This window comes from Rhopalosiphum padi, unplaced genomic scaffold (assembly GCF_020882245.1).
Source record: "Rhopalosiphum padi isolate XX-2018 unplaced genomic scaffold, ASM2088224v1 scaffold1, whole genome shotgun sequence".
Taxonomy (NCBI): Eukaryota; Metazoa; Arthropoda; class Insecta; order Hemiptera; family Aphididae; genus Rhopalosiphum; species Rhopalosiphum padi.
In genome coordinates, this window is record NW_026869996.1 from 10,149,268 (window position 1) to 10,177,135 (window position 27,868).

The window sequence follows — 27,868 nt, forward strand, 5'->3', positions numbered from 1 at the left end:
AATAAAAATGAACTTTGTCTGTTAGTTTATGTATTGATTGTTTCCATTTCAAAATTATTCAGTGTTGTCCACGTACTAGTTGTTATATAAAAATTGTTGTTCTCCTTACGGTGTCTAGTAGCGACATTTTATCCTCCATTGGACCATTATACATATTTAACTTACTATTTTTTTTTAGATGGCTGTACAGCAGATCACTCAATACATGCTGAGACATGAATTCACATTTCTACCACTATGCAAAATATCAACATCCTACGTTGAAAATGGACTAGACGATACTGCTAATAATAATGGTTTTGTGCAACGTGCGTGTAATGGGTATTGAATTTAATTGATATTAAACTAATAGTAGTGTTACAAAAAGTCAGTGTCATGAAACCCTGACCATTAGATTATAAGAAAATGATTCTAATTTTCCATAATTGACATTCAAATATTACATTTAAGCTGATACTTCATAAGCAGAATAAAAAATGATTTAATATCATAACTTTGACATGATTTTACATGGTAATTTAAACAAATATTACAGAGTCATACTTTGAACTCTTTGTAAAACACAGTATTCTCAAGTTATTCTCCAACCATTTTACATATTTAACTGACTATTTTTAATTTTTAGATGGCAGTACAGCAGGTCACTCAATACATGATGAGACATGAATTCACATTTCTACCACTATGCAAAATATCAACATCCTACGTTGAAAATGGACTAGACGATACTGCTAATAATAATGGTTTTGTGCAACGTGCGTGTAATGGGTATTGAATTTAATTGATATTAAACTAATAGTAGTGTTACAAAAAGTCAGTGTCATGAAACCCTGACCATTAGATTATAAGAAAATGATTCTAATTTTCCATAATTGACATTCAAATATTACATTTAAGCTGATACTTCATAAACACAATAAAACATGATTTTACATGGTAATTTTAACAAATATTACAAAGTCATATTTTAAACTGCTTATAAAACACTGAATTCTCATGTTAGTGTCTAGAAACCTTGACTACTGTATTATGACAATGATTCTTATTGTATAATGTATACAAGTATTACAAACTCTTATTATTTTAATATTGAAAAGCAGCAATTTTAAGTTAATGTACAAGTGTATTGTTTACTTATATTTTGTTTTACATTAAAACTCAACAAAACATTCTGGTCGATTTGTACTATCTCTTTTATTGCTAAGCATTATAATTATTTCTTTAACCATTATACATATTTAACTGACTACTTTGTGTTTTAGATGGCAGTACAGCAGATCACTGGAGGCATGCTGAGACATGAATTAACATTTCTATCACTTGGGAAAGTTACAACATCTTCCGTTGAGAATGGAATAGAAGGTACTGCTAATAATAATGGTTTTATGCAACGTGCGTGTAATGGGTATTGAATGTAATTGATATTCAATTAATAGTAGTTTTACAAAAAGTTAGTTTCATAAAACCCTAACCATTATATTAAGTAAATGGTTCTTATTTGCCATTATTAACTTCCATATATTTCATTTAGGCTCATACTTAATAATAAACACCATAAAACGTGCTTATATATCATAATTTTGACTCATATTACAAATTCATATTTTTAGCTGCTCATAAAAATCTCAATTATGATGTTAGTGTCATGAAACGTAGACCATTAGATTAAGTGAATGATTCTTATTTACCATTACTAACATCCATATTTGTCATTTAAGCTGATACTACATAAACACTATAAAACATGTTTTTTATATGATAATATTGACCAATATTACAAATTCATACTTTGAACTGCCAGTAAAACACTGTATTCTCAAGTTATACTCCAACCATTATACATTATTAACTTACTACATTTTTTCAGATTGCAGTATATCAGATCAATCATGGCATGCTGAGACACAAATTCACGTTTCTACCACCAAGGAAAGTATCAACATCCTATGTTGAAAATGGACTAGAAGATACTGATAATAATATTGGATTCATGCAATGTGCGTGCAATGGTTTTTGAATATAATTGATACTAAATTAATAGCTGTGAAACAATTGAGATTTGTTAAATATCTGAATAAAATAATAGTAAACATCTTTAGCTTGTATTGTTTATTCTTAAAATTTACCTATGCTATAAATATCTTTTATTTTTACTATATTTAAATGATCATTATAAAACATGTATAAAACACTCAAATATTAAGTTAATGTTTAGAAGCTTGAACAATAGTTTAAGAAATTTACCATTATTATCTTTCACGTGTTTCATTTAACCTGGTATTTTGAATGCACTATAATACATGTTTTTATATGATGATTTTGACAAATTAACTGCTTATAAAACACTCAATTATTAATTGTATGCACCGACAGAGGGCGGTAGTGGGGACGACATCCGATGCCCGATCGCCTCAGAGAAAAACTAGTTGGTCGTGTGCCGTTCACCGGACGGCCTTTTAACGTAATTGATGGTTGTTTTTACTTAGCTATTGGGTGTAGTTGTTGTTCATTTAATAAAGATTTTTGATATTATAAACGAATTGTTCATATTTTATGCCCGAAGTTAACACAAGTAAGTGTCTTGATCCTTGACTACTTGATTACGAAAATGATTCTAATTTATAATTTTTAACTTGCACATGTTTCATTTAACGTGATATTTTTACTTCATAAAAACTATAAAATATGATTTTATAAGTTAATTTTGACGAATAATACAAATTCATATTTTTAGATTCTGAACGGAGTGATGAATGTATTGATTTTACAATGATTTTTGTGTCTGTCATCACTTTTTGGAGTAGTAATAATGCTTCGTTTTTGACTTCAGCCCCTCTTTGAAAAGACAAAATCGATTTTTAGATTTTGCTGTAACTCAAAAACGAATCTTTGTAAATACTTGAAATTTTCAACAAACGTTTATATTAGCGTTATCTATTTGCGATTAAATTTTCAAAATATTTTGACATTTTTTAGGCTACTTATAGATAATTAAAACTTATCGTGGTAAATAAAATATAAAAAATCGTTAGTCACAATTTTTGTTTATAAGCATTTAAAGTTCAAATGTTTAGAAAATATATGAAAATCACGAAAATTTACAAAGAATTTTGAAGTTGAAAAATCATAAAATTTTTGTGATTTATACTTAAGGTTCAAAAATCCAATACTAGGTTATCCATAAGTTTTCCTTCAAGTAACCGTAAAAAAAATATTCCGGTGTCAATATAGAAAACATGTTATGTGCGTATGAAATATAATTTTTTACGAAATCGCGTAAAATAACGATGTATTACAATTTAAATATGGGTAACAATATAATATGTCCAACTAATTATCATTGACTGACAAATCATCTCCGTTCAGAATCGTTTTTCGTATACAATGCTACCCGTCGTTGCATTCAAATTTAACACATCCATTATAGTGACCAGTGACCTACTCTCCATCTCTACTATACAGCGGAGCGATACCCACTTTTTTCATATTGAAGAGGAGCAAATTTTCAGTTGTTGTACAAATGTATTCTTTAGTTACACTTATAATAGGTACACTTATATTCTACAAAACATTCTGGTATATTTGTAGGTACTATCTTTTATGGCTTATCATAATTATTATTTCTTATCGTCTGTTATATATTATGTCTATATTTCATAATGTCATTTTGCAGTTTTACATTCGTATTTGTATTAAAGTTTCAATTGTAAATCGTTTTCAAGAATTTTGTAATAAAAATGAACTTTGTCTGTTAGTTTATGTATTGATTGTTTCCATTTCAAAATTATTCAGTGTTGTCCACGTACTAGTTGTTATATAAAAATTGTTGTTCTCCTTACGGTGTCTAGTAGCGACATTTTATCCTCCATTGGACCATTATACATATTTAACTTACTATTTTTTTTTAGATGGCTGTACAGCAGATCACTCAATACATGCTGAGACATGAATTCACATTTCTACCACTATGCAAAATATCAACATCCTACGTTGAAAATGGACTAGACGATACTGCTAATAATAATGGTTTTGTGCAACGTGCGTGTAATGGGTATTGAATTTAATTGATATTAAACTAATAGTAGTGTTACAAAAAGTCAGTGTCATGAAACCCTGACCATTAGATTATAAGAAAATGATTCTAATTTTCCATAATTGACATTCAAATATTACATTTAAGCTGATACTTCATAAGCAGAATAAAAAATGATTTAATATCATAACTTTGACATGATTTTACATGGTAATTTAAACAAATATTACAGAGTCATACTTTGAACTCTTTGTAAAACACAGTATTCTCAAGTTATTCTCCAACCATTTTACATATTTAACTGACTATTTTTAATTTTTAGATGGCAGTACAGCAGGTCACTCAATACATGATGAGACATGAATTCACATTTCTACCACTATGCAAAATATCAACATCCTACGTTGAAAATGGACTAGACGATACTGCTAATAATAATGGTTTTGTGCAACGTGCGTGTAATGGGTATTGAATTTAATTGATATTAAACTAATAGTAGTGTTACAAAAAGTCAGTGTCATGAAACCCTGACCATTAGATTATAAGAAAATGATTCTAATTTTCCATAATTGACATTCAAATATTACATTTAAGCTGATACTTCATAAACACAATAAAACATGATTTTACATGGTAATTTTAACAAATATTACAAAGTCATATTTTAAACTGCTTATAAAACACTGAATTCTCATGTTAGTGTCTAGAAACCTTGACTACTGTATTATGACAATGATTCTTATTGTATAATGTATACAAGTATTACAAACTCTTATTATTTTAATATTGAAAAGCAGCAATTTTAAGTTAATGTACAAGTGTATTGTTTACTTATATTTTGTTTTACATTAAAACTCAACAAAACATTCTGGTCGATTTGTACTATCTCTTTTATTGCTAAGCATTATAATTATTTCTTTAACCATTATACATATTTAACTGACTACTTTGTGTTTTAGATGGCAGTACAGCAGATCACTGGAGGCATGCTGAGACATGAATTAACATTTCTATCACTTGGGAAAGTTACAACATCTTCCGTTGAGAATGGAATAGAAGGTACTGCTAATAATAATGGTTTTATGCAACGTGCGTGTAATGGGTATTGAATGTAATTGATATTCAATTAATAGTAGTTTTACAAAAAGTTAGTGTCATAAAACCCTAACCATTATATTAAGTAAATGGTTCTTATTTGCCATTATTAACTTCCATATATTTCATTTAGGCTCATACTTAATAATAAACACCATAAAACGTGCTTATATATCATAATTTTGACTCATATTACAAATTCATATTTTTAGCTGCTCATAAAAATCTCAATTATGATGTTAGTGTCATGAAACGTAGACCATTAGATTAAGTGAATGATTCTTATTTACCATTACTAACATCCATATTTGTCATTTAAGCTGATACTACATAAACACTATAAAACATGTTTTTTATATGATAATATTGACCAATATTACAAATTCATACTTTGAACTGCCAGTAAAACACTGTATTCTCAAGTTATACTCCAACCATTATACATTATTAACTTACTACATTTTTTCAGATTGCAGTATATCAGATCAATCATGGCATGCTGAGACACAAATTCACGTTTCTACCACCAAGGAAAGTATCAACATCCTATGTTGAAAATGGACTAGAAGATACTGATAATAATATTGGATTCATGCAATGTGCGTGCAATGGTTTTTGAATATAATTGATACTAAATTAATAGCTGTGAAACAATTGAGATTTGTTAAATATCTGAATAAAATAATAGTAAACATCTTTAGCTTGTATTGTTTATTCTTAAAATTTACCTATGCTATAAATATCTTTTATTTTTACTATATTTAAATGATCATTATAAAACATGTATAAAACACTCAAATATTAAGTTAATGTTTAGAAGCTTGAACAATAGTTTAAGAAATTTACCATTATTATCTTTCACGTGTTTCATTTAACCTGGTATTTTGAATGCACTATAATACATGTTTTTATATGATGATTTTGACAAATTAACTGCTTATAAAACACTCAATTATTAATTGTATGCACCGACAGAGGGCGGTAGTGGGGACGACATCCGATGCCCGATCGCCTCAGAGAAAAACTAGTTGGTCGTGTGCCGTTCACCGGACGGCCTTTTAACGTAATTGATGGTTGTTTTTACTTAGCTATTGGGTGTAGTTGTTGTTCATTTAATAAAGATTTTTGATATTATAAACGAATTGTTCATATTTTATGCCCGAAGTTAACACAAGTAAGTGTCTTGATCCTTGACTACTTGATTACGAAAATGATTCTAATTTATAATTTTTAACTTGCACATGTTTCATTTAACGTGATATTTTTACTTCATAAAAACTATAAAATATGATTTTATAAGTTAATTTTGACGAATAATACAAATTCATATTTTTAGATTCTGAACGGAGTGATGAATGTATTGATTTTACAATGATTTTTGTGTCTGTCATCACTTTTTGGAGTAGTAATAATGCTTCGTTTTTGACTTCAGCCCCTCTTTGAAAAGACAAAATCGATTTTTAGATTTTGCTGTAACTCAAAAACGAATCTTTGTAAATACTTGAAATTTTCAACAAACGTTTATATTAGCGTTATCTATTTGCGATTAAATTTTCAAAATATTTTGACATTTTTTAGGCTACTTATAGATAATTAAAACTTATCGTGGTAAATAAAATATAAAAAATCGTTAGTCACAATTTTTGTTTATAAGCATTTAAAGTTCAAATGTTTAGAAAATATATGAAAATCACGAAAATTTACAAAGAATTTTGAAGTTGAAAAATCATAAAATTTTTGTGATTTATACTTAAGGTTCAAAAATACAATACTAGGTTATCCATAAGTTTTCCTTCAAGTAACCGTAAAAAAAATATTCCGGTGTCAATATAGAAAACATGTTATGTGCGTATGAAATATAATTTTTTACGAAATCGCGTAAAATAACGATGTATTACAATTTAAATATGGGTAACAATATAATATGTCCAACTAATTATCATTGACTGACAAATCATCTCCGTTCAGAATCGTTTTTCGTATACAATGCTACCCGTCGTTGCATTCAAATTTAACACATCCATTATAGTGACCAGTGACCTACTCTCCATCTCTACTATACAGCGGAGCGATACCCACTTTTTTCATATTGAAGAGGAGCAAATTTTCAGTTGTTGTACAAATGTATTCTTTAGTTACACTTATAATAGGTACACTTATATTCTACAAAACATTCTGGTATATTTGTAGGTACTATCTTTTATGGCTTATCATAATTATTATTTCTTATCGTCTGTTATATATTATGTCTATATTTCATAATGTCATTTTGCAGTTTTACATTCGTATTTGTATTAAAGTTTCAATTGTAAATCGTTTTCAAGAATTTTGTAATAAAAATGAACTTTGTCTGTTAGTTTATGTATTGATTGTTTCCATTTCAAAATTATTCAGTGTTGTCCACGTACTAGTTGTTATATAAAAATTGTTGTTCTCCTTACGGTGTCTAGTAGCGACATTTTATCCTCCATTGGACCATTATACATATTTAACTTACTATTTTTTTTTAGATGGCTGTACAGCAGATCACTCAATACATGCTGAGACATGAATTCACATTTCTACCACTATGCAAAATATCAACATCCTACGTTGAAAATGGACTAGACGATACTGCTAATAATAATGGTTTTGTGCAACGTGCGTGTAATGGGTATTGAATTTAATTGATATTAAACTAATAGTAGTGTTACAAAAAGTCAGTGTCATGAAACCCTGACCATTAGATTATAAGAAAATGATTCTAATTTTCCATAATTGACATTCAAATATTACATTTAAGCTGATACTTCATAAGCAGAATAAAAAATGATTTAATATCATAACTTTGACATGATTTTACATGGTAATTTAAACAAATATTACAGAGTCATACTTTGAACTCTTTGTAAAACACAGTATTCTCAAGTTATTCTCCAACCATTTTACATATTTAACTGACTATTTTTAATTTTTAGATGGCAGTACAGCAGGTCACTCAATACATGATGAGACATGAATTCACATTTCTACCACTATGCAAAATATCAACATCCTACGTTGAAAATGGACTAGACGATACTGCTAATAATAATGGTTTTGTGCAACGTGCGTGTAATGGGTATTGAATTTAATTGATATTAAACTAATAGTAGTGTTACAAAAAGTCAGTGTCATGAAACCCTGACCATTAGATTATAAGAAAATGATTCTAATTTTCCATAATTGACATTCAAATATTACATTTAAGCTGATACTTCATAAACACAATAAAACATGATTTTACATGGTAATTTTAACAAATATTACAAAGTCATATTTTAAACTGCTTATAAAACACTGAATTCTCATGTTAGTGTCTAGAAACCTTGACTACTGTATTATGACAATGATTCTTATTGTATAATGTATACAAGTATTACAAACTCTTATTATTTTAATATTGAAAAGCAGCAATTTTAAGTTAATGTACAAGTGTATTGTTTACTTATATTTTGTTTTACATTAAAACTCAACAAAACATTCTGGTCGATTTGTACTATCTCTTTTATTGCTAAGCATTATAATTATTTCTTTAACCATTATACATATTTAACTGACTACTTTGTGTTTTAGATGGCAGTACAGCAGATCACTGGAGGCATGCTGAGACATGAATTAACATTTCTATCACTTGGGAAAGTTACAACATCTTCCGTTGAGAATGGAATAGAAGGTACTGCTAATAATAATGGTTTTATGCAACGTGCGTGTAATGGGTATTGAATGTAATTGATATTCAATTAATAGTAGTTTTACAAAAAGTTAGTGTCATAAAACCCTAACCATTATATTAAGTAAATGGTTCTTATTTGCCATTATTAACTTCCATATATTTCATTTAGGCTCATACTTAATAATAAACACCATAAAACGTGCTTATATATCATAATTTTGACTCATATTACAAATTCATATTTTTAGCTGCTCATAAAAATCTCAATTATGATGTTAGTGTCATGAAACGTAGACCATTAGATTAAGTGAATGATTCTTATTTACCATTACTAACATCCATATTTGTCATTTAAGCTGATACTACATAAACACTATAAAACATGTTTTTTATATGATAATATTGACCAATATTACAAATTCATACTTTGAACTGCCAGTAAAACACTGTATTCTCAAGTTATACTCCAACCATTATACATTATTAACTTACTACATTTTTTCAGATTGCAGTATATCAGATCAATCATGGCATGCTGAGACACAAATTCACGTTTCTACCACCAAGGAAAGTATCAACATCCTATGTTGAAAATGGACTAGAAGATACTGATAATAATATTGGATTCATGCAATGTGCGTGCAATGGTTTTTGAATATAATTGATACTAAATTAATAGCTGTGAAACAATTGAGATTTGTTAAATATCTGAATAAAATAATAGTAAACATCTTTAGCTTGTATTGTTTATTCTTAAAATTTACCTATGCTATAAATATCTTTTATTTTTACTATATTTAAATGATCATTATAAAACATGTATAAAACACTCAAATATTAAGTTAATGTTTAGAAGCTTGAACAATAGTTTAAGAAATTTACCATTATTATCTTTCACGTGTTTCATTTAACCTGGTATTTTGAATGCACTATAATACATGTTTTTATATGATGATTTTGACAAATTAACTGCTTATAAAACACTCAATTATTAATTGTATGCACCGACAGAGGGCGGTAGTGGGGACGACATCCGATGCCCGATCGCCTCAGAGAAAAACTAGTTGGTCGTGTGCCGTTCACCGGACGGCCTTTTAACGTAATTGATGGTTGTTTTTACTTAGCTATTGGGTGTAGTTGTTGTTCATTTAATAAAGATTTTTGATATTATAAACGAATTGTTCATATTTTATGCCCGAAGTTAACACAAGTAAGTGTCTTGATCCTTGACTACTTGATTACGAAAATGATTCTAATTTATAATTTTTAACTTGCACATGTTTCATTTAACGTGATATTTTTACTTCATAAAAACTATAAAATATGATTTTATAAGTTAATTTTGACGAATAATACAAATTCATATTTTTAGATTCTGAACGGAGTGATGAATGTATTGATTTTACAATGATTTTTGTGTCTGTCATCACTTTTTGGAGTAGTAATAATGCTTCGTTTTTGACTTCAGCCCCTCTTTGAAAAGACAAAATCGATTTTTAGATTTTGCTGTAACTCAAAAACGAATCTTTGTAAATACTTGAAATTTTCAACAAACGTTTATATTAGCGTTATCTATTTGCGATTAAATTTTCAAAATATTTTGACATTTTTTAGGCTACTTATAGATAATTAAAACTTATCGTGGTAAATAAAATATAAAAAATCGTTAGTCACAATTTTTGTTTATAAGCATTTAAAGTTCAAATGTTTAGAAAATATATGAAAATCACGAAAATTTACAAAGAATTTTGAAGTTGAAAAATCATAAAATTTTTGTGATTTATACTTAAGGTTCAAAAATACAATACTAGGTTATCCATAAGTTTTCCTTCAAGTAACCGTAAAAAAAATATTCCGGTGTCAATATAGAAAACATGTTATGTGCGTATGAAATATAATTTTTTACGAAATCGCGTAAAATAACGATGTATTACAATTTAAATATGGGTAACAATATAATATGTCCAACTAATTATCATTGACTGACAAATCATCTCCGTTCAGAATCGTTTTTCGTATACAATGCTACCCGTCGTTGCATTCAAATTTAACACATCCATTATAGTGACCAGTGACCTACTCTCCATCTCTACTATACAGCGGAGCGATACCCACTTTTTTCATATTGAAGAGGAGCAAATTTTCAGTTGTTGTACAAATGTATTCTTTAGTTACACTTATAATAGGTACACTTATATTCTACAAAACATTCTGGTATATTTGTAGGTACTATCTTTTATGGCTTATCATAATTATTATTTCTTATCGTCTGTTATATATTATGTCTATATTTCATAATGTCATTTTGCAGTTTTACATTCGTATTTGTATTAAAGTTTCAATTGTAAATCGTTTTCAAGAATTTTGTAATAAAAATGAACTTTGTCTGTTAGTTTATGTATTGATTGTTTCCATTTCAAAATTATTCAGTGTTGTCCACGTACTAGTTGTTATATAAAAATTGTTGTTCTCCTTACGGTGTCTAGTAGCGACATTTTATCCTCCATTGGACCATTATACATATTTAACTTACTATTTTTTTTTAGATGGCTGTACAGCAGATCACTCAATACATGCTGAGACATGAATTCACATTTCTACCACTATGCAAAATATCAACATCCTACGTTGAAAATGGACTAGACGATACTGCTAATAATAATGGTTTTGTGCAACGTGCGTGTAATGGGTATTGAATTTAATTGATATTAAACTAATAGTAGTGTTACAAAAAGTCAGTGTCATGAAACCCTGACCATTAGATTATAAGAAAATGATTCTAATTTTCCATAATTGACATTCAAATATTACATTTAAGCTGATACTTCATAAGCAGAATAAAAAATGATTTAATATCATAACTTTGACATGATTTTACATGGTAATTTAAACAAATATTACAGAGTCATACTTTGAACTCTTTGTAAAACACAGTATTCTCAAGTTATTCTCCAACCATTTTACATATTTAACTGACTATTTTTAATTTTTAGATGGCAGTACAGCAGGTCACTCAATACATGATGAGACATGAATTCACATTTCTACCACTATGCAAAATATCAACATCCTACGTTGAAAATGGACTAGACGATACTGCTAATAATAATGGTTTTGTGCAACGTGCGTGTAATGGGTATTGAATTTAATTGATATTAAACTAATAGTAGTGTTACAAAAAGTCAGTGTCATGAAACCCTGACCATTAGATTATAAGAAAATGATTCTAATTTTCCATAATTGACATTCAAATATTACATTTAAGCTGATACTTCATAAACACAATAAAACATGATTTTACATGGTAATTTTAACAAATATTACAAAGTCATATTTTAAACTGCTTATAAAACACTGAATTCTCATGTTAGTGTCTAGAAACCTTGACTACTGTATTATGACAATGATTCTTATTGTATAATGTATACAAGTATTACAAACTCTTATTATTTTAATATTGAAAAGCAGCAATTTTAAGTTAATGTACAAGTGTATTGTTTACTTATATTTTGTTTTACATTAAAACTCAACAAAACATTCTGGTCGATTTGTACTATCTCTTTTATTGCTAAGCATTATAATTATTTCTTTAACCATTATACATATTTAACTGACTACTTTGTGTTTTAGATGGCAGTACAGCAGATCACTGGAGGCATGCTGAGACATGAATTAACATTTCTATCACTTGGGAAAGTTACAACATCTTCCGTTGAGAATGGAATAGAAGGTACTGCTAATAATAATGGTTTTATGCAACGTGCGTGTAATGGGTATTGAATGTAATTGATATTCAATTAATAGTAGTTTTACAAAAAGTTAGTTTCATAAAACCCTAACCATTATATTAAGTAAATGGTTCTTATTTGCCATTATTAACTTCCATATATTTCATTTAGGCTCATACTTAATAATAAACACCATAAAACGTGCTTATATATCATAATTTTGACTCATATTACAAATTCATATTTTTAGCTGCTCATAAAAATCTCAATTATGATGTTAGTGTCATGAAACGTAGACCATTAGATTAAGTGAATGATTCTTATTTACCATTACTAACATCCATATTTGTCATTTAAGCTGATACTACATAAACACTATAAAACATGTTTTTTATATGATAATATTGACCAATATTACAAATTCATACTTTGAACTGCCAGTAAAACACTGTATTCTCAAGTTATACTCCAACCATTATACATTATTAACTTACTACATTTTTTCAGATTGCAGTATATCAGATCAATCATGGCATGCTGAGACACAAATTCACGTTTCTACCACCAAGGAAAGTATCAACATCCTATGTTGAAAATGGACTAGAAGATACTGATAATAATATTGGATTCATGCAATGTGCGTGCAATGGTTTTTGAATATAATTGATACTAAATTAATAGCTGTGAAACAATTGAGATTTGTTAAATATCTGAATAAAATAATAGTAAACATCTTTAGCTTGTATTGTTTATTCTTAAAATTTACCTATGCTATAAATATCTTTTATTTTTACTATATTTAAATGATCATTATAAAACATGTATAAAACACTCAAATATTAAGTTAATGTTTAGAAGCTTGAACAATAGTTTAAGAAATTTACCATTATTATCTTTCACGTGTTTCATTTAACCTGGTATTTTGAATGCACTATATTACATGTTTTTATATGATGATTTTGACAAATTAACTGCTTATAAAACACTCAATTATTAATTGTATGCACCGACAGAGGGCGGTAGTGGGGACGACATCCGATGCCCGATCGCCTCAGAGAAAAACTAGTTTGTCGTGTGCCGTTCACCGGACGGCCTTTTAACGTAATTGATGGTTGTTTTTACTTAGCTATTGGGTGTAGTTGTTGTTCATTTAATAAAGATTTTTGATATTATAAACGAATTGTTCATATTTTATGCCCGAAGTTAACACAAGTAAGTGTCTTGATCCTTGACTACTTGATTACGAAAATGATTCTAATTTATAATTTTTAACTTGCACATGTTTCATTTAACGTGATATTTTTACTTCATAAAAACTATAAAATATGATTTTATAAGTTAATTTTGACGAATAATACAAATTCATATTTTTAGATTCTGAACGGAGTGATGAATGTATTGATTTTACAATGATTTTTGTGTCTGTCATCACTTTTTGGAGTAGTAATAATGCTTCGTTTTTGACTTCAGCCCCTCTTTGAAAAGACAAAATCGATTTTTAGATTTTGCTGTAACTCAAAAACGAATCTTTGTAAATACTTGAAATTTTCAACAAACGTTTATATTAGCGTTATCTATTTGCGATTAAATTTTCAAAATATTTTGACATTTTTTAGGCTACTTATAGATAATTAAAACTTATCGTGGTAAATAAAATATAAAAAATCGTTAGTCACAATTTTTGTTTATAAGCATTTAAAGTTCAAATGTTTAGAAAATATATGAAAATCACGAAAATTTACAAAGAATTTTGAAGTTGAAAAATCATAAAATTTTTGTGATTTATACTTAAGGTTCAAAAATCCAATACTAGGTTATCCATAAGTTTTCCTTCAAGTAACCGTAAAAAAAATATTCCGGTGTCAATATAGAAAACATGTTATGTGCGTATGAAATATAATTTTTTACGAAATCGCGTAAAATAACGATGTATTACAATTTAAATATGGGTAACAATATAATATGTCCAACTAATTATCATTGACTGACAAATCATCTCCGTTCAGAATCGTTTTTCGTATACAATGCTACCCGTCGTTGCATTCAAATTTAACACATCCATTATAGTGACCAGTGACCTACTCTCCATCTCTACTATACAGCGGAGCGATACCCACTTTTTTCATATTGAAGAGGAGCAAATTTTCAGTTGTTGTACAAATGTATTCTTTAGTTACACTTATAATAGGTACACTTATATTCTACAAAACATTCTGGTATATTTGTAGGTACTATCTTTTATGGCTTATCATAATTATTATTTCTTATCGTCTGTTATATATTATGTCTATATTTCATAATGTCATTTTGCAGTTTTACATTCGTATTTGTATTAAAGTTTCAATTGTAAATCGTTTTCAAGAATTTTGTAATAAAAATGAACTTTGTCTGTTAGTTTATGTATTGATTGTTTCCATTTCAAAATTATTCAGTGTTGTCCACGTACTAGTTGTTATATAAAAATTGTTGTTCTCCTTACGGTGTCTAGTAGCGACATTTTATCCTCCATTGGACCATTATACATATTTAACTTACTATTTTTTTTTAGATGGCTGTACAGCAGATCACTCAATACATGCTGAGACATGAATTCACATTTCTACCACTATGCAAAATATCAACATCCTACGTTGAAAATGGACTAGACGATACTGCTAATAATAATGGTTTTGTGCAACGTGCGTGTAATGGGTATTGAATTTAATTGATATTAAACTAATAGTAGTGTTACAAAAAGTCAGTGTCATGAAACCCTGACCATTAGATTATAAGAAAATGATTCTAATTTTCCATAATTGACATTCAAATATTACATTTAAGCTGATACTTCATAAGCAGAATAAAAAATGATTTAATATCATAACTTTGACATGATTTTACATGGTAATTTAAACAAATATTACAGAGTCATACTTTGAACTCTTTGTAAAACACAGTATTCTCAAGTTATTCTCCAACCATTTTACATATTTAACTGACTATTTTTAATTTTTAGATGGCAGTACAGCAGGTCACTCAATACATGATGAGACATGAATTCACATTTCTACCACTATGCAAAATATCAACATCCTACGTTGAAAATGGACTAGACGATACTGCTAATAATAATGGTTTTGTGCAACGTGCGTGTAATGGGTATTGAATTTAATTGATATTAAACTAATAGTAGTGTTACAAAAAGTCAGTGTCATGAAACCCTGACCATTAGATTATAAGAAAATGATTCTAATTTTCCATAATTGACATTCAAATATTACATTTAAGCTGATACTTCATAAACACAATAAAACATGATTTTACATGGTAATTTTAACAAATATTACAAAGTCATATTTTAAACTGCTTATAAAACACTGAATTCTCATGTTAGTGTCTAGAAACCTTGACTACTGTATTATGACAATGATTCTTATTGTATAATGTATACAAGTATTACAAACTCTTATTATTTTAATATTGAAAAGCAGCAATTTTAAGTTAATGTACAAGTGTATTGTTTACTTATATTTTGTTTTACATTAAAACTCAACAAAACATTCTGGTCGATTTGTACTATCTCTTTTATTGCTAAGCATTATAATTATTTCTTTAACCATTATACATATTTAACTGACTACTTTGTGTTTTAGATGGCAGTACAGCAGATCACTGGAGGCATGCTGAGACATGAATTAACATTTCTATCACTTGGGAAAGTTACAACATCTTCCGTTGAGAATGGAATAGAAGGTACTGCTAATAATAATGGTTTTATGCAACGTGCGTGTAATGGGTATTGAATGTAATTGATATTCAATTAATAGTAGTTTTACAAAAAGTTAGTTTCATAAAACCCTAACCATTATATTAAGTAAATGGTTCTTATTTGCCATTATTAACTTCCATATATTTCATTTAGGCTCATACTTAATAATAAACACCATAAAACGTGCTTATATATCATAATTTTGACTCATATTACAAATTCATATTTTTAGCTGCTCATAAAAATCTCAATTATGATGTTAGTGTCATGAAACGTAGACCATTAGATTAAGTGAATGATTCTTATTTACCATTACTAACATCCATATTTGTCATTTAAGCTGATACTACATAAACACTATAAAACATGTTTTTTATATGATAATATTGACCAATATTACAAATTCATACTTTGAACTGCCAGTAAAACACTGTATTCTCAAGTTATACTCCAACCATTATACATTATTAACTTACTACATTTTTTCAGATTGCAGTATATCAGATCAATCATGGCATGCTGAGACACAAATTCACGTTTCTACCACCAAGGAAAGTATCAACATCCTATGTTGAAAATGGACTAGAAGATACTGATAATAATATTGGATTCATGCAATGTGCGTGCAATGGTTTTTGAATATAATTGATACTAAATTAATAGCTGTGAAACAATTGAGATTTGTTAAATATCTGAATAAAATAATAGTAAACATCTTTAGCTTGTATTGTTTATTCTTAAAATTTACCTATGCTATAAATATCTTTTATTTTTACTATATTTAAATGATCATTATAAAACATGTATAAAACACTCAAATATTAAGTTAATGTTTAGAAGCTTGAACAATAGTTTAAGAAATTTACCATTATTATCTTTCACGTGTTTCATTTAACCTGGTATTTTGAATGCACTATATTACATGTTTTTATATGATGATTTTGACAAATTAACTGCTTATAAAACACTCAATTATTAATTGTATGCACCGACAGAGGGCGGTAGTGGGGACGACATCCGATGCCCGATCGCCTCAGAGAAAAACTAGTTTGTCGTGTGCCGTTCACCGGACGGCCTTTTAACGTAATTGATGGTTGTTTTTACTTAGCTATTGGGTGTAGTTGTTGTTCATTTAATAAAGATTTTTGATATTATAAACGAATTGTTCATATTTTATGCCCGAAGTTAACACAAGTAAGTGTCTTGATCCTTGACTACTTGATTACGAAAATGATTCTAATTTATAATTTTTAACTTGCACATGTTTCATTTAACGTGATATTTTTACTTCATAAAAACTATAAAATATGATTTTATAAGTTAATTTTGACGAATAATACAAATTCATATTTTTAGATTCTGAACGGAGTGATGAATGTATTGATTTTACAATGATTTTTGTGTCTGTCATCACTTTTTGGAGTAGTAATAATGCTTCGTTTTTGACTTCAGCCCCTCTTTGAAAAGACAAAATCGATTTTTAGATTTTGCTGTAACTCAAAAACGAATCTTTGTAAATACTTGAAATTTGCAACAAACGTTTATATTAGCGTTATCTATTTGCGATTAAATTTTCAAAATATTTTGACATTTTTTAGGCTACTTATAGATAATTAAAACTTATCGTAGTAAATAAAATATAAAAAATCGTTAGTCACAATTTTTGTTTATAAGCATTTAAAGTTCAAATGTTTAGAAAATATATGAAAATCACGAAAATTTACAAAGAATTTTGAAGTTGAAAAATCATAAAATTTTTGTGATTTATACTTAAGGTTCAAAAATCCAATACTAGGTTATCCATAAGTTTTCCTTCAAGTAACCGTAAAAAAAATATTCCGGTGTCAATATAGAAAACATCGTACTTAGGTCAAACGGTTTTTGAAAACCCAAAATTTTAAATAACGAGTTTTTGGAAAAATGAAAAACTGATTCTGGTTTACAATTACATGTAAAACATTTAATCTTCTGTGAAAAATTGTCGTTGGACCACCAGGTGACCTAGGAAATGCGAATGAAAATTGAAAATGCCGAAAAATGAAACTTCTCGTTTACGAAGTGTTTTACGGGAAAACCGAGAGAGATAGGACGAAAGTCGTAATACATAAAATTGATCCCCATAACCAGCTTCATAATTTGTTTGCTTTTGATTTTTTGAGAAACCGTTATTAAGGATTTTCAAACGTCGTACTTAGGTCGAACGGTTATTGAAAACTCAAAATTTGAAATAACGAGTTGTTTTTAAAAACTGGAAAACTGATTCTGGTTTACAATTACATGTAAAACACTTAATCTACTGTGATAAATTGTCGTTGGACCACCAGGTGACCTAGGAAACGCGAATGAAAATTGAAAATACCGAAAAATGAAACTTCTCGATTACGAGATATTTTACGGGAAAACCGATGGAGATAGGACGAAAGTCGTAAGACATAAAATTGATCCCCATAACCGGTTGCATAATTTGTTTGATTTTGATTTTTTGAGAAACCGTTATTAAAGATTTTCAAACGTCGTATTCAGGTCGAACGGTTTTTGAAAACCAAAATTTGAAATAACAAGTTTTTGGAAAACTGAAAAACTAATTCTGGTTTACAATTAGATGTAAAACACATAATCTTCTGTGTTAAATTATCGTTGGACAACCAGGTGACCTAGAAAACGTGAATGCAAATTGAAAATTCCGAAAAATGAAACTTCTCGATTACGAGATGTTTTACGGGAAATCCGAGAGAGATAGGACGAAAGTCATAATACATAAAATTGATCTCCATTACCAGCTTCATAATTTATTTGCTTTTGATTTTTCGAGAAACCGTTATTAAGGATTTTTAAACGTCGTACTTAGGTCAAACGGTTTTTGAAAACCCAAAATTTGAAATAACGAGTTTTTGGAAAAATGAAAAACTGATTCTGGTTTACAATTAGATGTAGAACACTTTAACTTCTGTAAAAAATTGTCGTTGGACAACCAGGTGACCTAGGAAACGCGAATGAAAATTCTCGTTTACGAAGTGTTTTACGGGAAAACCGAGTGAGATAGGACGAAAGTCGTAAGACATAAAATTGATCCCCATATCAAGCTTCATAATTTGTATGCTTTCGATTTTTCGATAAACTGTAATTAAGGATTTTTAAACGTCGTATTTAGGTCGAACGGTTTTTGAAAACCCAAAATTTGAAATAACGAGTTGTTTTTAAAAACTGAAAAACTGATTCTGGTTTACAATTAGATGTAGAACACTTAAACTTCTGTGATAAAGTATCGTTGGACAACCAGGTGACCTAGGAAACGCGAATGAAAATTGATAATACCGAAAAATGAAACTTCTCGATTACGAGATGTTTTACGGGAAAACCGAGAGAGATAGGACGAAAGTCGTAATACATAAAATTGATCTCCATTACCAGCTTCATAATTTATTTGCTTTTGATTTTTCGAGAAACCGTTATTAAGGATTTTTAAACGTCGTACTTAGGTCAAACGGTTTTTGAAAACCCAAAATTTGAAATAACGAGTTTTTGGAAAAATGAAAAACTGATTCTGGTTTACAATTAGATGTAGAACACTTTAACTTCTGTAAAAAATTGTCGTTGGACAACCAGGTGACCTAGGAAACGCGAATGAAAATTCTCGTTTACGAAGTGTTTTACGGGAAAACCGTGAGAGATAGGACGAAAGTCGAAAGACATAAAATTGATCCCCATATCCAGCTTCATATGTTGTATGCTTTTGATTTTTCGAGAAACCGTTATTAAGGATTTTCAAACGTCGTACTTAGGTCAAACGGTTTTTAAAAACCCAACATTTGAAATAACGAGTTGTTGGAAAACTGAAAAACTCATTCTGGTTTACAATTACATGTAAAACACTTAATCTTCTGTGATAAATTGTCGTTGGACCACCAGGTGACCTAGGAAACGCGAATGAAAATTGAAAATACCGAAAAATGAAAATACTCGTTTACGAAGTGTTTTACGGGAAATCCGATAGAGATAGGACGAATGTTGTTTTAAAACTGAAAAACTGATTCTGGTTTACAATTAGATGTAAAACACTTAATCTTCTGTGATAAATTATCGTTGGACAACCAGGTGACATAGAAAACGTGAATGCAAATTGAAAATTCCGAAAAATGAAACTTCTCATTTACGAAGTGTTTTACGAGACAACCGAGAGAGATAGGACGAATGTTGTTTTAAAACTGAAAAACTGATTCTGGTTTACAATTAGATGTAGAACACTTAAACTTCTGTGATAAAGTATCGTTGGACAACCAGGTGACCTAGGAAACGCGAATGAAAATTGAAAATGCCGAAAAATGAAACTTCTCGATTACGAGATGTTTTACGGGAAAACCGAGAGAGATAGGACGAAAGTCGTAATACATAAAATTGATCTCCATTACCAGCTTCATAATTTATTTGCTTTTGATTTTTCGAGAAACTGTTATTAAGGATTTTTAAACGTCGTACTTAGGTCGAACGGTTTTTGAAAACCCAAAATTTGAAATAACGAGTTGTTTTTAAAAACTGAAAAACTGATTCTGGTTTACAATTACATGTAAAACACTTAATCTTCTGTGATAAATTGTCGTTGGACCACCAGGTGACCTAGGAAACGCGAATGAAAATTGAAAATTCCGAAAAATGAAACTTCTCGTTTACGAAGTGTTTTACGGGAAAACCGAGTGAGATAGGACGAAAGTCGTAAGACATAAAATTGATCCCCATATCCAGCTTCATAATTTGTATGCTTTTGATTTTTCGATAAACTGTAATTAAGGATTTTTAAACGTCGTACTTAGGTCGAACGGTTTTTGAAAACCCAAAATTTGAAATAAAGAGTTTTTGGAAAAATGAAAAACTGATTCTGGTTTACAATTAGATGTAGAACACTTAAACTTCTGTGATAAAGTATCGTTGGACAACCAGGTGACCTAGGAAACGCGAATGAAAATTGAAAATACCGAAAAATGAAACTTCTCGATTACGAGATGTTTTACGGGAAAACCGAGAGAGATAGGACGAAAGTCGTAATACATAAAATTGATCTCCATTACCAGCTTCATAATTTGTATGCTTTCGATTTTTCGATAAACTGTAATTAAGGATTTTTAAACGTCGTACTTAGGTCGAACGGTTTTTGAAAACCCAAAATTTGAAATAGCGAGTTGTTTTTAAAAACTGAAAAACTGATTCTGGTTTACAATTACATGTAAAACACTTAATCTTCTGTGAAAAATTGTCGTTGGACCACCAGGTGACCTAGGAAATGCGAATGAAAATTGAAAATGCCGAAAAATGAAACTTCTCGTTTACGAAGTGTTTTACGGGAAAACCGTGAGAGATAGGACGAATGTCGTAAGACCTAAAATTGATCCCCATAACCAGCTTCATAATACGTTTGCTTTTGATTTTTCGAGAAACCGTTATTAAGGATTTTTAAACGTCGTACGTAGGTCGAACGGTTTTTGAGAACCAAAAATTTGAAATAACGAGTTGTTGGAAAACTGAAAAACTCATTCTGGTTTACAATTACATGTAAAACACTTAATCTTCTGTGATAAATTGACGTTGGACCACCAGGTGACCTAGGAAACGCGAATGAAAATTGAAAATACCGAAAAATGAAAATTCTTGTTTACGAAGTGTTTTACGGGAAAACCGTGAGAGATAGGACGAATGTCGTAAGACCTAAAATTGATCCCCATAACCAGCATCATAATACGCTTGCTTTTGATTTTTCGAGAAACCGTTATTAAGGATTTTTAAACGTCGTACGTAGGTCAAACGGTTTTTGAAAACCCAAAATTTGAAATAAAGAGTTTTTGGAAAAATGAAAAACTGATTCTGGTTTACAATTAGATGTAGAACACTTTAACTTCTGTAAAAAATTGTCGTTGGACAACCAGGTGACCTAGGAAACGCGAATGAAAATTCTCGTTTACGAAGTGTTTTACGGGAAAACCGAGTGAGATAGGACGAAAGTCGTAAGACATAAAATTGATCCCCATATCCAGCTTCATAATTTGTATGCTTTCGATTTTTCGATAAACTGTAATTAAGGATTTTTAAACGTCGTACTTAGGTCGAACGGTTTTTGAAAACCCAAAATTTGAAATAGCGAGTTGTTTTTAAAAACTGAAAAACTGATTCTGGTTTACAATTACATGTAAAACACTTAATCTTCTGTGAAAAATTGTCGTTGGACCACCAGGTGACCTAGGAAATGCGAATGAAAATTGAAAATGCCGAAAAATGAAACTTCTCGTTTACGAAGTGTTTTACGGGAAAACCGTGAGAGATAGGACGAATGTCGTAAGACCTAAAATTGATCCCCATAACCAGCTTCATAATACGTTTGCTTTTGATTTTTCGAGAAACCGTTATTAAGGATTTTTAAACGTCGTACGTAGGTCGAACGGTTTTTGAGAACCAAAAATTTGAAATAACGAGTTGTTGGAAAACTGAAAAACTCATTCTGGTTTACAATTACATGTAAAACACTTAATCTTCTGTGATAAATTGACGTTGGACCACCAGGTGACCTAGGAAACGCGAATGAAAATTGAAAATACCGAAAAATGAAACTTCTCGATTACGAGATATTTTACGGGAAAACCGATAGAGATAGGACGAAAGTCGTAAGACATAAAATTGATCCCCATAACCGGTTTCATAATTTGTTTGATTTTGATTTTTTGAGAAACCGTTATTAAAGATTTTCAAACGTCGTACTCAGGTCGAACGGTTTATGAAAACCAAAATTTGAAATAACAAGTTTTTGGAAAACTGAAAAACTAATTCTGGTTTACAATTAGATGAAAAACACATAATCTTCTGTGTTAAATTATCGTTGGACAACCAGGTGACCTAGAAAACGTGAATGCAAAAAAAAATTCCGAAAAATGAAAATACTCGTTTACGAAGTGTTTTACGGGAAATCCGATAGAGATAGGACGAATGTTGTTTTAAAACTGAAAAACTGATTCTGGTTTACAATTAGATGTAAAACACTTAATCTTCTGTGATAAATTATCGTTGGACAACCAGGTGACATAGAAAACGTGAATGCAAATTGAAAATTCCGAAAAATGAAACTTCTCATTTACGAAGTGTTTTACGAGACAACCGAGAGAGATAGGACGAATGTTGTTTTAAAACTGAAAAACTGATTCTGGTTTACAATTAGATGTAGAACACTTAAACTTCTGTGATAAAGTATCGTTGGACAACCAGGTGACCTAGGAAACGCGAATGAAAATTGAAAATACCGAAAAATGAAACTTCTCGATTACGAGATGTTTTACGGGAAAACCGAGAGAGATAGGACGAAAGTCGTAATACATAAAATTGATCTCCATTACCAGCTTCATAATTTATTTGCTTTTGATTTTTCGAGAAACCGTTATTAAGGATTTTTAAACGTCGTACTTAGGTCAAACGGTTTTTGAAAACCCAAAATTTGAAATAACGAGTTTTTGGAAAAATGAAAAACTGATTCTGGTTTACAATTAGATGTAGAACACTTTAACTTCTGTAAAAAATTGTCGTTGGACAACCAGGTGACCTAGGAAACGCGAATGAAAATTCTCGTTTACGAAGTGTTTTACGGGAAAACCGTGAGAGATAGGACGAAAGTCGAAAGACATAAAATTGATCCTCATAAGAAGCTTCTTAAGTTGTATGCTTTTGATTTTTCGATAAACTGTTATTAAGGATTTTTAAACGTCGTACTTAGGTCGAACGGTTTTTGAAAACTCAAAATTTGAAATAACGAGTTGTTTTTAAAAACTGAAAAACTGATTCTGGTTTACAATTACATGTAAAACACTTAATCTTCTGTGATAAATTGTCGTTGGACCACCAGGTGACCTAGGAAACGCGAATGAAAATTGAAAATACCGAAAAATGAAACTTCTCGATTACGAGATATTTTACGGGAAAACCGATAGAGATAGGACGAAAGTCGTAAGACATAAAATTGATCCCCATAACCGGTTGCATAATTTGTTTGATTTTGATTTTTTGAGAAACCGTTATTAAAGATTTTCAAACGTCGTACTCAGGTCGAACGGTTTTTGAAAACCAAAATTTGAAATAACAAGTTTTTGGAAAACTGAAAAACTAATTCTGGTTTACAATTAGATGTAAAACACATAATCTTCTGTGTTAAATTATCGTTGGACAACCAGGTGACCTAGAAAACGAGAATGCAAATTGAAAATTCCGAAAAATGAAAATACGCGTTTACGAAGTGTTTTACGGGAAATCCGATAGAGATAGGACGAATGTTGTTTTAAAACTGAAAAACTGATTCTGGTTTACAATTAGTTGTAAAACACTTAATCTTCTGTGATAAATTATCGTTGGACAACCAGGTGACCTAGAAAACGTGAATGAAAATTGAAAATACCGAAAAATGAAACTTCTCGATTACGAGATGTTTTACGGGAAAACCGAGAGAGATAGGACGAATGTCGTAAGACATAACATTGTTCCCCATATCCAGCTTCATATGCTGTATGCTTTTGATTTTTCGAGAAACCGTTATTAAGGATTTTCAAACGTCGTACTTAGGTCAAACGGTTTTTAAAAACCCAACATTTGAAATAACGAGTTGTTGGAAAACTGAAAAACTCATTCTGGTTTACAATTAGATGAAAAACACATAATCTTCTGTGTTAAATTATCGTTGGACAACCAGGTGACCTAGAAAACGTGAATGCAAATTGAAAATTCCGAAAAATGAAAATACTCGTTTACGAAGTGTTTTACGGGAAATCCGATAGAGATAGGACGAATGTTGTTTTAAAACTGAAAAACTGATTCTGGTTTACAATTAGATGTTAAACACTTAATCTTCTGTGATAAATTATCGTTGGACAACCAGGTGACCTAGAAAACGTGAATGCAAATTGAAAATTCCGAAAAATGAAACTTCTCATTTACGAAGTGTTTTACGAGACAACCGAGAGAGATAGGACGAATGTTGTTTTAAAACTGAAAAACTGATTCTGGTTTACAATTAGATGTAGAACACTTAAACTTCTGTGATAAATTATCGTTGGACAACCAGGTGACCTAGGAAACGCGAATGAAAATTAAAAATACCGAAAAATGAAACTTCTCGATTACGAGATGTTTTACGGGAAAACCGAGAGAGATAGGACGAATGTCGTAAGACCTAAAATTGATCCCCATAACCAGCTTCATAATACATTTGCTTTTGATTTTTCAAGAAACTGTTATTAAGGATTTTTAAACGTCGTACTTAGGTCGAACGGTTTTTGAAAACCCAAAATTTGAAATAACGAGTTGTTTTTAAAAACTGAAAAACTGATTCTGGTTTACAATTACATGTAAAACACTTAATCTTCTGTGAAAAATTTTCGTTGGACCACCAGGTGACCTAGGAAATGCGAATGAAAATTGAAAATGCCGAAAAATGAAACTTCTCGTTTACGAAGTGTTTTACGGGAAAACCGTGAGAGATAGGACGAATGTCGTAAGACCTAAAATTGATCCCCATAACCAGCTTCATAATACGTTTGCTTTTGATTTTTCAAGAAACCGTTATTAAGGATTTTTAAACGTCGTACAAAGGTCGAACGGTTTTTGAGAACCAAAAATTTGAAATAACGAGTTGTTGGAAAACTGAAAAACTCATTCTGGTTTACAATTACATGTAAAACACTTAATCTTCTGTGATAAATTGTCGTTGGACAACCAGGTGACCTAGGAAACGCGAATGAAAATTGAAAATTCCGAAAAATGAAAATTCTTGTTTACGAAGCGTTTTACGGGAAAACCGTGAGAGATAGGACGAATGTCGTAAGACCTAAAATTGATCCCCATAACCAGCTTCATAATACGTTTGCTTTTGATTTTTCAAGAAACCGTTATTAAGGATTTTTAAACGTCGTACGTAGTCGAACGGTTTTTGAGAACCAAAAATTTGAAATAACGAGTTGTTGGAAAAATGAAAAACTGATTCTGGTTTACAATTAGATGTAGAACACTTAAACTTCTGTAAAAAATTGTCGTTGGACAACCAGGTGACCTAGGAAACGCGAATGAAAATTCTCGTTTACGAAGTGTTTTACGGGAAAACCGTGAGAGATAGGACGAAAGTCGAAAGACATAAAATTGATCCCCATAAGAAGCTTCTTAAGTTGTATGCTTTTGATTTTTCGATAAACTGTTATTAAGGATTTTTAAACGTCGTACTTAGGTCGAACGGTTTTTGAAAACCCAAAATTTGAAATAACGAGTTGTTTTTAAAAACTGAAATACTGATTCTGGTTTACAATTACATGTAAAACACTTAATCTTCTGTGAAAAATTGTCGTTGGACCACCAGGTGACCTAGGAAATGCGAATGAAAATTGAAAATGCCGAAAAATGAAACTTCTCGTTTACGAAGTGTTTTACGGGAAAACCGTGAGAGATAGGACGAATGTCGTAAGACCTAAAATTGATCCCCATAACCAGCTTCATAATACGTTTGCTTTTGATTTTTCGAGAAACCGTTATTAAGGATTTTTAAACGTCGTACGTAGGTCGAACGGTTTTTGAGAACCAAAAATTTGAAATAACGAGTTGTTGGAAAACTGAAAAACTCATTCTGGTTTACAATTACATGTAAAACACTTAATGTTCTGTGATAAATTGTCGGTGGACCACCAGGTGACCTAGGAAACGCGAATGAAAATTGAAAATACCGAAAAATGAAACTTCTCGATTACGAGATATTTTACGGGAAAACCGATAGAGATAGGACGAAAGTCGTAAGACATAAAATTAATCCCCATAACCGGTTTCATAATTTGTTTGATTTTGATTTTTTGAGAAACCGTTATTAAAGATTTTCAAACGTCGTACTCAGGTCGAACGGTTTATGAAAACCAAAATTTGAAAAAACATGTTTTTGGAAAACTGAAAACCTAATTCTGGTTTACAATTAGATGAAAAACACATAATCTTCTGTGTTAAATTATCGTTGGACAACCAGGTGACCTAGAAAACGTGAATGCAAATTGAAAATTCCGAAAAATGAAAATACTCGTTTACGAAGTGTTTTACGGGAAATCCGATAGAGATAGGACGAATGTTGTTTTAAAACTGAAAAACTGATTCTGGTTTACAATTAGATGTAAAACACTTAATCTTCTGTGATAAATTGTCGTTGGACCACCAGGTGACCTAGGAAACGCGAATGAAAATTGAAAATACTGAAAAATGAAAATTCTTGTTTACGAAGTATTTTAAGGGAAAACCGTGAGAGATAGGACGAATGTCGTAAGACCTAAAATTGATCCCCATAACCAGCATCATAATACGCTTGCTTTTGATTTTTCGAGAAACCGTTATTAAGGATTTTTAAACGTCGTACGTAGGTCGAACGGTTTTTGAGAACCAAAAATTTGAAATAACGAGTTGTTGGAAAACTGAAAAACTCATTCTGGTTTACAATTACATGTAAAACACTTAATCTTCTGTGATAAATTGTCGTTGGACCACCAGGTGACCTAGGAAACGCGAATGAAAATTGAAAATACCGAAAA